General features: G+C 39.7%; 1 long non-coding RNA gene across 1 annotated transcript; it reads right to left on the minus strand.

Annotated features, from left to right (window-relative positions):
- Nucleotides 1-5,088: 5,088 nt before the first annotated feature.
- On the minus strand, nucleotides 5,089-9,054 carry LOC124242436 (uncharacterized). The gene is made up of 3 exons (XR_006889450.1): nucleotides 8,924-9,054; nucleotides 6,820-6,942; nucleotides 5,089-5,452 (listed from the first exon to the last, which is right to left on the minus strand). It is a non-coding gene; the product is annotated as an uncharacterized LOC124242436 (long non-coding RNA).
- Nucleotides 9,055-9,358: the final 304 nt, after the last annotated feature.

Here is a 9,358-nt window from a genome sequence, read left to right on the forward strand (position 1 = left end):
CCACAGGATTAGTAAAGTATCTACAGGCGGTTGGGAGTCGTTGAACAGCCTTATTAATGATGACCTTCCTGGAAACTTTGCCAGAATCTCTGAGGGTTTTTTTTTTACCTCCTCTGAAGCAATCATGCTTTATCAGCTTTTCTACATAACGACCTATGGAAATGAGCCAACCATGGAAGAATGACTCCATTTACTTAGCTCTGAGCTACAGATGGTCTAGTGAACACTGTGAGCTAATGGAAAACTAACAAACGCCGGTGCAGGTCAACAGCTGTTTCCATTGTAACTGTGGCCTGTGAGACACAGGTGTATTTCACGGGCTCTTATGTAGACTGCCATCTACTCAATGAATGTTTTTCATTTCCTTTAAATATGAAGATACATACGGTGAATTGAAAGTGTAAGTGGGTGTATTATGGACATCAGCTTTGCTTCTCTTAGGCTTACATGGTTGGAGAGCCTTCCAATCTGATTTACATGATGCACAGGTGAAACTATAACTCAGCACCTCAAGCTTTCTCATCACTCTTCTCTGGGAGAAATAGGAAAGATCTGTGCCTGTCATTTTGCTTGAAGATTTGTTATTTATGTACTCTTGTAACTTCACCACATTAAATCTCTCTGGAGTAATAGGTGCACCTTGTAGTAGAAGCAGTCTGGCTGGGCACTTACAATCCAAGCTCTTTACCATATCCTCAACCTGAACATGGAAATGGCGCAGATAAAGCAACAGTACTCTTGATTCCTAGGCCTACCCTTCACTGTGAATCACCTCCCCTTTCCCTGTGGATTTCAGTACTCTGCGTATATAGACTGGAAGCAGTGGTGGAGATAAGAGTTGAAGGAATAGTCTGGCCCTGGAGGGGTGTTTGGCAGCTCCATGTTACTCTCTTTAGTTCATGAGGGTTCATATTGCCTATTGTCCCCAGTTTGGGCCCTTTAGCTGAAATTGCAAGATAATAAGAAAATTCCGTTCAATGCCCTATTAAACTTGTTTGCTTGATTTTTATCTTTCTCACTTCCAGAAATACCCAGCAGAGGCCATGTCTATTTTAGTCAATGGTTCATCTCTGGAGCCTCCAATAGTGCCTGGTACATCCAAGATTCTGGTCCTAGTTCTACTACTGACTAACATGGTCTGATCTTGGGCCAGTCATCTAACTTCTCTGGGCTTGAGTTTCCTCACTTATTATTTATTAGATTAATTTTATACAATAAACTATGAAAGATATTCAATACCTCCTATAATTACTTCTATATCACTAGGAAATGGTGATAATCCATAGCCGTTCGGATCCTCTTTTATTTAGTTTGAACTATATAAAGTGGCATTTTGAAGGCGAAAAACAGTTGAATAGCAGAAATTTCATATGATTAACCTAACTTATTACATAAATTTTTATTGAGCACCTCCATGTGCAAGGTATTGTTGTCACATATTGGGGATACAGCAGTGAGCAAAAAGAGATAAAGCCAGTTTCATTGACCTTACATTCTAATTGGAGAATTACAAGTCAAAAAGAAATTGCAAAGAAAAAACAAATTAACAGATGAAAATATAATAAATAAATAAAAGGAGACAGAAAAGAATATTGGGGGCTGGGCGGGGGGCAAGAAATCATCAAGTAAATAATTCAAGGAACTATTGACAAATCATTGTGAAGTTTCAGAAGCGTGGCCACAAAGAAATGCACACTTTCAAAAAGGGGAGAAAACATGTTTCACATAACAGCAATACTGGACTAAGGGAAAAATGGAGCAATACTTTCTAAATACTAGGGGAAATTCTTTCCAGCTTGAAATTTTATACCCCGGCAATTAAATGTAGGGTAGAATAAAATTATTTTTAGACATGCAAGATTTCAAAACATTACTTTGAAACTTTCTCAGAAAAGTAATACAAAAGACATTCTATACAAGGTAGCAAATCAGGAAAGAATATGTAGGATCCAAGAAGCAGGGGCTTGAAAGAGAGAACAAGAATCCCAGGGAGATGGTAAAAGGAAATGCCAAGCTCACAGCTCTGCAGCAGGCCGAGTGATCAGTCACTTCTGACTGGAGTGGGTCAGAAGGCTCTGGAACTAAATGTTTCTGAGATTTATACACAGCGGAGTGAATTTGAGAATAATTATACAGTCATGCATTGCTTAATGATGGGGATACTTTGTGAGAAATGTGTTGTTACATGATTTCCTCATTGTGTGAACATCACAGAGTGTACTTACCCAAACCTAGGTGGTATAGCCTACTACACAGCCAGGCTATATGCTACTAATCTTGTGGGACCACTAGCATATATCCAATCCCTCATTGATTGTAACGTCATTATATGGTGCATGACTGTATAGAAATTTAAGCAAATTTTTTTTTTTTTAAAAGACAGTAGTGCACCCAGCCCCATGGCATGGTGGTTAAGTTGGGCACACTCCACTTTGGAGGCCTGGGTTCCCAGGTTTGGATCCTGGGCGTGGACCTACTCTACTCATCAGTCATGCTGTGGCAGCTACCTACATATAAAATAGAGGAAGTTTGGCACAGATGTTAGCTCAGGGCTAATCTCCCTCAAGCAAAAAAAGAGGAAGATTGGCAACAGATGTTAGCTGAGGGTGAATCTTCCTCAGCAAAAGAAAGAAAAAAAAAGTAAATCCAGGGAAAAACAGAAAGGAAAAGGAAGGAAAGGATAAATAATTAATGAATATTATATGATCCAACTGTGAAAATGCATATATAGTCATACTATGAAAATGTTGGATATTAATATAATCAAATTATGTTATATGTGGATGAGGGGGACAAAGGGTGAAAGGGTATAAAAGCGTAATACACCTTCGTCTTCCATAGTGGGAAATCAGTGCTTAATGCCTAAACCAGAGAATCAAGAACATAAACATATATGTAAATATACATACACACAAATATATATTTATATACAAGCACATTATTCAGCCATCCCTGGTAGTCCAGTGGTGAAAGTTTGGCGCTTTCACCACCATGGCCTGGGTTTGTTTCCTGGTCGAGGAACCACATCACTGGTCTGTCTGTAGTCATACTGTGGTGGCTGCATGTTGCTGTGATGCTGAAAGCTATGCCGCCAGTATTTCAAATACCAGAAGGGTCACCATGGTGGACAGGTTTCAGTGGAGCTTCCAGACTAAGACAGCCTAGGAAGAAGGACCTGGCCACCCACTTCTGGAAAAATTGGCCATGAAAACCATACGAATGGCAGCAAAGCATTGTCTTACAAAGCGCCAGAAGGTGAGAGGACGGTGCAAAAGGATGGCCAGGGCTCTGTACATGAGGTTACTAGGAGTTGCAATTATCTTGATGGCACTAACAACAACAAAGAGTGTTAGTCAAAGAAATGAAAGCACCGTATTTCTTCAATTCTGAGACACGTTATTTTTTTACATTTCAACATCTCCATCATCAGGATATGTCTTTCAACCCATGGTGTGTCACACTGTAACTGACAGCATTTGTTGCATCATATAATCATGGGCATTGTCGATTTAATGAAGTGTGGTCAGTATCAAAAGAATCAGATAAAGGAGTTCAAAGTGGCTGCCTCTGGGAAGCACTAAATCGGAGGGAGGGACTACTGTTCTAATACAAAACTTTCTGACTCTTTTGACTATTTAAATTATATGTTGGTAAACTTGATTTTAAAAAACATTCCTGTTGGCTGCTTTGTGAAGTGTCCCTAAGAGAACAAGATTTGGAGGAAGGAGATGAGTAGGAGCTCTGGCTTAGTCCAGAAAGGGACTGGTGATGGCTTGGACTAGATTGAGAACAATGGAGGTGATGATAAGTGGTCAGATTTTTAATATATATTTAAAATAAAGCTGACCAAATCTACCAATGCATTGAATGCGGAATGTGAGAGAAAGAGGAGAGTCAGACATAACTCCAAAATTTTTGGCCTGAGCAGCTAGAAGAATAAGCTTCACTTTCCTGAGATAGGGAAGACGACAGAAAAAGCAAGTCAAGGAAGAGGGAAGATCAAGAGTGCAGTTGGGAAGTATAAGTTGGGACGCCTGTTAGACATCTGAATGGAAGTGGTTAGTGGGCAGGTAGAGAAATCTGGAGCTCTGTTCTAGCCAGGCTGAGGATAAAATCTGGGTTTGTTTCTTCACTTCCCTGCCTCCTCCCTTTAAACAGTATAGTCATTTTTTGCTTGCTTTTATGGATAGTAATAAATTAAGTCTTAGTTTTGTTTATGCACTTATTCAAAAAGAAGTCATTAAGTATTCATTGTTTTTAATCAATTGATATTTGCAAGTGTTTGCTTCTCTCTGGTATTGTCAGCAAATGCTGGCCACGACCAGGTAAGACTGCATACCTGTCCAGAAAACCTAAGCCCTCCTTACCTAGATTTTGGTTCTTTTAGGTAGAATTAATTTAGTTCTAGGTATTGTGTTAAAAGGGATGTTATAACCTCATTGGTGGAAACAAGATACTTCCTACTTGAAAAAAAGTTAAAACCAGATCTCCTGTTGCGCTGAACCATGTATGCCTCATTTCTCCTGTAACACAGTTAAACAAGCCTTCTGAATCCCCTGGAAACACTTGACTGGTACATTGCTAGTCAATTACATTATGCCTAATTGCTTGGAGCTCCCTCCACACACACATACATACACCCGAAAGCAATTAAAGACAAATACATTAGAGTCAGATAAAGCAAGTTGTGCTTACTTTCTTCAAAGTAACACTCAAGTCAGGCCCTGATTTTAACCTCTCATTGGATTTTTTTTCTTAATTGAGATATAATTGACATATAACAATGTGTAAGTTTAAGGTGTACAACATGTTGATTTGGTATGTATATAGATGATTATATCAACAATACTGTATTATAAGTTTCAAAATTGCTAAGAGACTAAACCTTATCTGTTCTCACCACAAAAAAAAATAATTATGTGACATGAGAGATGTTCACTAATGCTACGGTGGTAATCATATTGCAATATATAAATGTATTTCATCAGACTTTTTAATCTACATTGTGCATTTCCCTTTGAAGAACACGCCAAGAAACATAAAGGAAATTCTTCCTTTCTAACCAAGAAAATATCTATCAACCTGATAAAGTCTTAAGCAGCTTGGAGAAAGGGTCTTTGGAGGCTTCCTTCTTGAGTTCTAACCAGTCTTTGGCTGTCACACGTTGCGCATCTCATGGGTGATGGGCAGATCTGACAGACCCCTCCAATATTCCAAGTGTGGAATGATCCTGTAAGACGTGATTGGCAGGATGGGGCACACACGCAAAGGCTGATCTCAGATGAGGAGTCAGAACACTCAGCCAACAATTATTTTGCTCTCTGTGGTGAGAGGCATCTCTAGAAGTTCGCTCTTCTCTGCTCCTTTTAGAAAATCTGGAGAACTTGCCATTTCTTTATACTTTATTATTTTGAAGTTCCAATTCTTCCACCTCCTTCCTTACCACTATGCACTTAAAACAAAATATTTGATCATTTTTATAGGAGTATATAGTTAAACATAAAAGAACAAGTGGGTTATTTTCACCAATTTCTAGTGACAATTTAAAGACTATTTTCTACCAATTTTTTCCTGTTACACCCACGCTGCCTTTCCCCCCAATGTTTCTGTCTTTTAAAAATTACTCTAGATTTATAATACTGATGTGCAATAGAAATACATACCCCTTATCAGTCAAGATAGGTTGATTATGTTGTGGTAACAACTCCCAACCTCAGTGGCTTAAAGCAACAAAGGTTTATTTCTTGAACATAACACATTTCCCTCACATGCCAGCTGAGGGCTCTGCTTCACTCTGCTTTGTCCTCACCCAGGAACCCAGCCTGAGAGAGCAGCTGCTGACTGTACCAGTTGCCAAGGCAGAGGGTAAAGGCAGCATTGCAAAAGGCACTGGTTCTTAAACTCCCACCTGGAGGGGACATGCGTGTTACTGCCATTACATTTCTTTGGCCAAAGCAAGTTATATGACCAAACCTAACTTTAAAGGGTTATATAATCATAATTTTTTTGCAAGTGGGGCACTGAATATTAGTAAATCATTGTACAGTCTATTATATAGACTCAATGACACAGTTATAACACATCTGCTCTTATATCAAAATCCCTAGAAATGGAGGAAATTTCTGTACATTTTTCCCAGATGTTGTTTAGAACAACATTTAAATTCTGATTCAAAGTCCCATGTCACTGTCGCAACCTCACTCTGTATGTTTGGTTAACAGTTAATGGTGTCACATTTTGTAGATAAATAAAGGTCATCATCTCATTAAACAAACGTGTTTCAGACCACAGGAAAATGTGTGACATGGTTACTAAGGTTCTTCACTTATAACGAAGATCTGAAAATGTCACCAGGGGAAACTAAGAGCCAATTTCAGGCTGGAAGGATCAGTTCCAATTGTGATTGTGCAACGGTAATTATGCAATTGTTTTCCATCCCTCCTCCCTAATGTTACGGATGTCAGGAAACGTGCTGTTCCTTTTAACACAAATTCTACATGGCTCAGAAAGATATTTGGGGCATATAGGGAAGGATGAAGTAGGAGTGGGAGTAGGGAAAAAAACATAAGGTCGGGAATCATGACCTTTCCAGTATATTGTGACAAATGAGGCAGTTTAGTCAGTTGGCAATCAAGTGTGGGCTGTACATCCACAGTTTATCCCATCCCCATCTGTGATATCATGATACAATAAGAAATATATATTTGATCTTCCTCCCTGGTTCCTGGCAGAGAGCTCCTAAAGCCCTTGGAATTTCTTGAGTGATAGAGGTGAGAGGAGCATCTTTTGCTATTCATAATAAGCCCCTTTCAATCTTACCTGAGTTTATGCCAATGAGACGACTCTTGGAGGATGGGGGCTAGTTGTCAGAGGATCCGACTGTGAGATTAGAGGGTTGGAACTTCCATCGCCACCTCCTGACCACTGGGGACGGGGAAGGAGCTGGAGGTTGAGTTAATGACCAATAGCCAACGATTTAATCAATCATGTCTCTGTAATGAAGCCTCCATAAAAATCCTAACCAAAGGAGTTTTGAGACCTTCTGGGTTAGTAAACACACGGAGGTGCTGGGAGGGCATGGAATCTCCATGTCCCTTCTCCTATACCTTGCCCTGTGTATCTCTTCCATCTGGCTGTTCCTGACTTGTATCCTTTCATAATAAACTGGTAATCTAAGTAAGTAAATTGTTTTCTGGAGTTCTGTGAGTTGTTCTAGCAAATTATTGAACCTGGGCTGGGGGTGTCACAGGAACCTCCTATTTATAGCTGTGAGTCACAGCTGTGAAGCACAGGTGACAACTGGACTTGTGGTCGGCATTTGAGGTTGGGTGGTCGCAGTCTTGTGGGATTGAGCTCTTAACCTGTGGGGTCTGAGCTGACTCCAGGTAATTAGTGTCATAATTGAATTGTAGGACATTGGTTGGTGTGGGGAAAACCCCACACATTTGGTGTTAGAAGAGTTGAAAGTAGAAGAAAAACAGAAGAGTTTTTTCTTTTACCATCTTTGTATTTGTGTAGATTAGACTCATAATGTTTCTCACCTAGACTATTGCACTAGCTTCTTACTTTTCTTTTGCCTCCGATCTCTCTCTTTCCACTCCAACTTCCAAGCAGCAGCGAGAGTTATCTTACCAAAGCCCAGTTCTAATGGTGACAATCATCATCAGAAAGGAGTTCACTGCTGCCTCATTGCTTTCAGAATGAAGTCCAGTCCCTAAACACACTCTTTTCTCAACAGCTTGAAGCCAATGTACTTTTCAGTCTATATTTTTCAATATACCTCCTCAGGTTTAATGAAGTATGCAATTGGCAATAGTGAAAATTTCTCAGCTGCCAACATGCCCTTATTTTTGAAAGACATAGGTATGTCTACTCCTCTACGTAAGTTTATACGTCTCTGACACAAGTGGTCTTCGAAAGACTCATGATAACAGGCCTCCTGGTAGAAATGACAGACAAAAATATCTGTAGCCAATTCTTAATGAACAGCTACATATGTTGCCTTTGAAAACAAAAAGTAGATCACTTAAAAATTACAGCAAACGTTCTACCATGTCAGAGTGAGGTCAGACAAAGAGAGAGGAGATGATCACATTAAGTTTTGGTCGCAGCAAAATGGTGAACTGTATTCATGCTGAAACACGAATGCATTCTTAAAAGCAATATCTCAGCTTAGAATTAAGCAACCAATAAACTTAAATTCTAGTTAAGTTTATCTTTTAATTCAATTTTGTAAATCATCCCAATTAACTTGCCTTGGGTAAGGAAAAGTTTATACTGATGAATAGAAAAGAATGGTGTCTTTACTGGTTTAAAAAAAAAGAGAGATCGGAAAAGAAAAAATCACAGCAGAGTATTTTTGTTTACTTGTGTAATGCTCTGTGTTTTCTCCTCCCTAACCTAATCCCTGCCCTAATCCTGGCTCCCAAACTCTTCATTTCACTCTCCAGAAACTTCAGCTCTATGATAATTCTATCTTCTCAAACTTATCTTCCCTCTACTTTCCGCTCTTAACTAAACCTAACCTCCACTGGGAACACCACTTCCCTTGTAGCCCTTTCTAATAGAGGTTGCATATCTTCTAGTTTCCCAAGTACCTCAGGTCGGAAGTGGGTCCATGTTCCAGACAAATATTTTCCCCTCTCTGCAAACCCTGGACCTGATGAGCCTCATGTCATCTAGCTTTACCACTCTCTACTCTGCTCATTGCTGGCATCATCTGCCCGCCTCCTATACACCGGCTGAGCTTTCTTTCAGACACTGTCTCCCAGCTCTGACCCATAAACTCATCAAATGACTACAACTCCTACTCAGGGAAAACAAGCTATCAGATTGGAACTACATAACCTCAGCTTCCCACCAGCTGCTCCCTAAGCTGCCCCTTTCTCCTCCCTCTTGTTTCAACGTGGAGATTGTCTCTTACCATCAAAAGCAATCCCTCCATCCAGGCTTGGATTCTTCTCCTTTAGATTCTTCTTCTCAGACATCATGCACCATGGAATCTCTCTCTCTCTCTGTCTCACTCTCAGCTCCCACTAGCATTTATCCACAGTCATTTCTCTCTAAACATAAAGAAAAAAACAGAATAAAACTCTACTTAACTTCATAGCCTTTCCATCCATCATCTTATTTCTTTTCTTTCACTGTTAATGTTTTAATGTGGCTTTATTTTCTTCTCTTCCGTTCTTCATTTTAAATTGGGCTCTTGGGCCCACTGTCCCACTAACATTGCTCTTGCCAGGGTCATCACTGTCCTCCTTTATACTACATCCATTGAATTGTTTTGGGTTCATAGCTAACTTAATGACTCAGCTCCTGCCAGTTCAATAGAATCATCCCTTTTTTCTTAAACCACTGT

The sequence above is a fragment of the Equus quagga genome, chromosome 7 (genome assembly GCF_021613505.1).
Source record: "Equus quagga isolate Etosha38 chromosome 7, UCLA_HA_Equagga_1.0, whole genome shotgun sequence".
Classification (NCBI taxonomy): domain Eukaryota; kingdom Metazoa; phylum Chordata; class Mammalia; order Perissodactyla; family Equidae; genus Equus; species Equus quagga.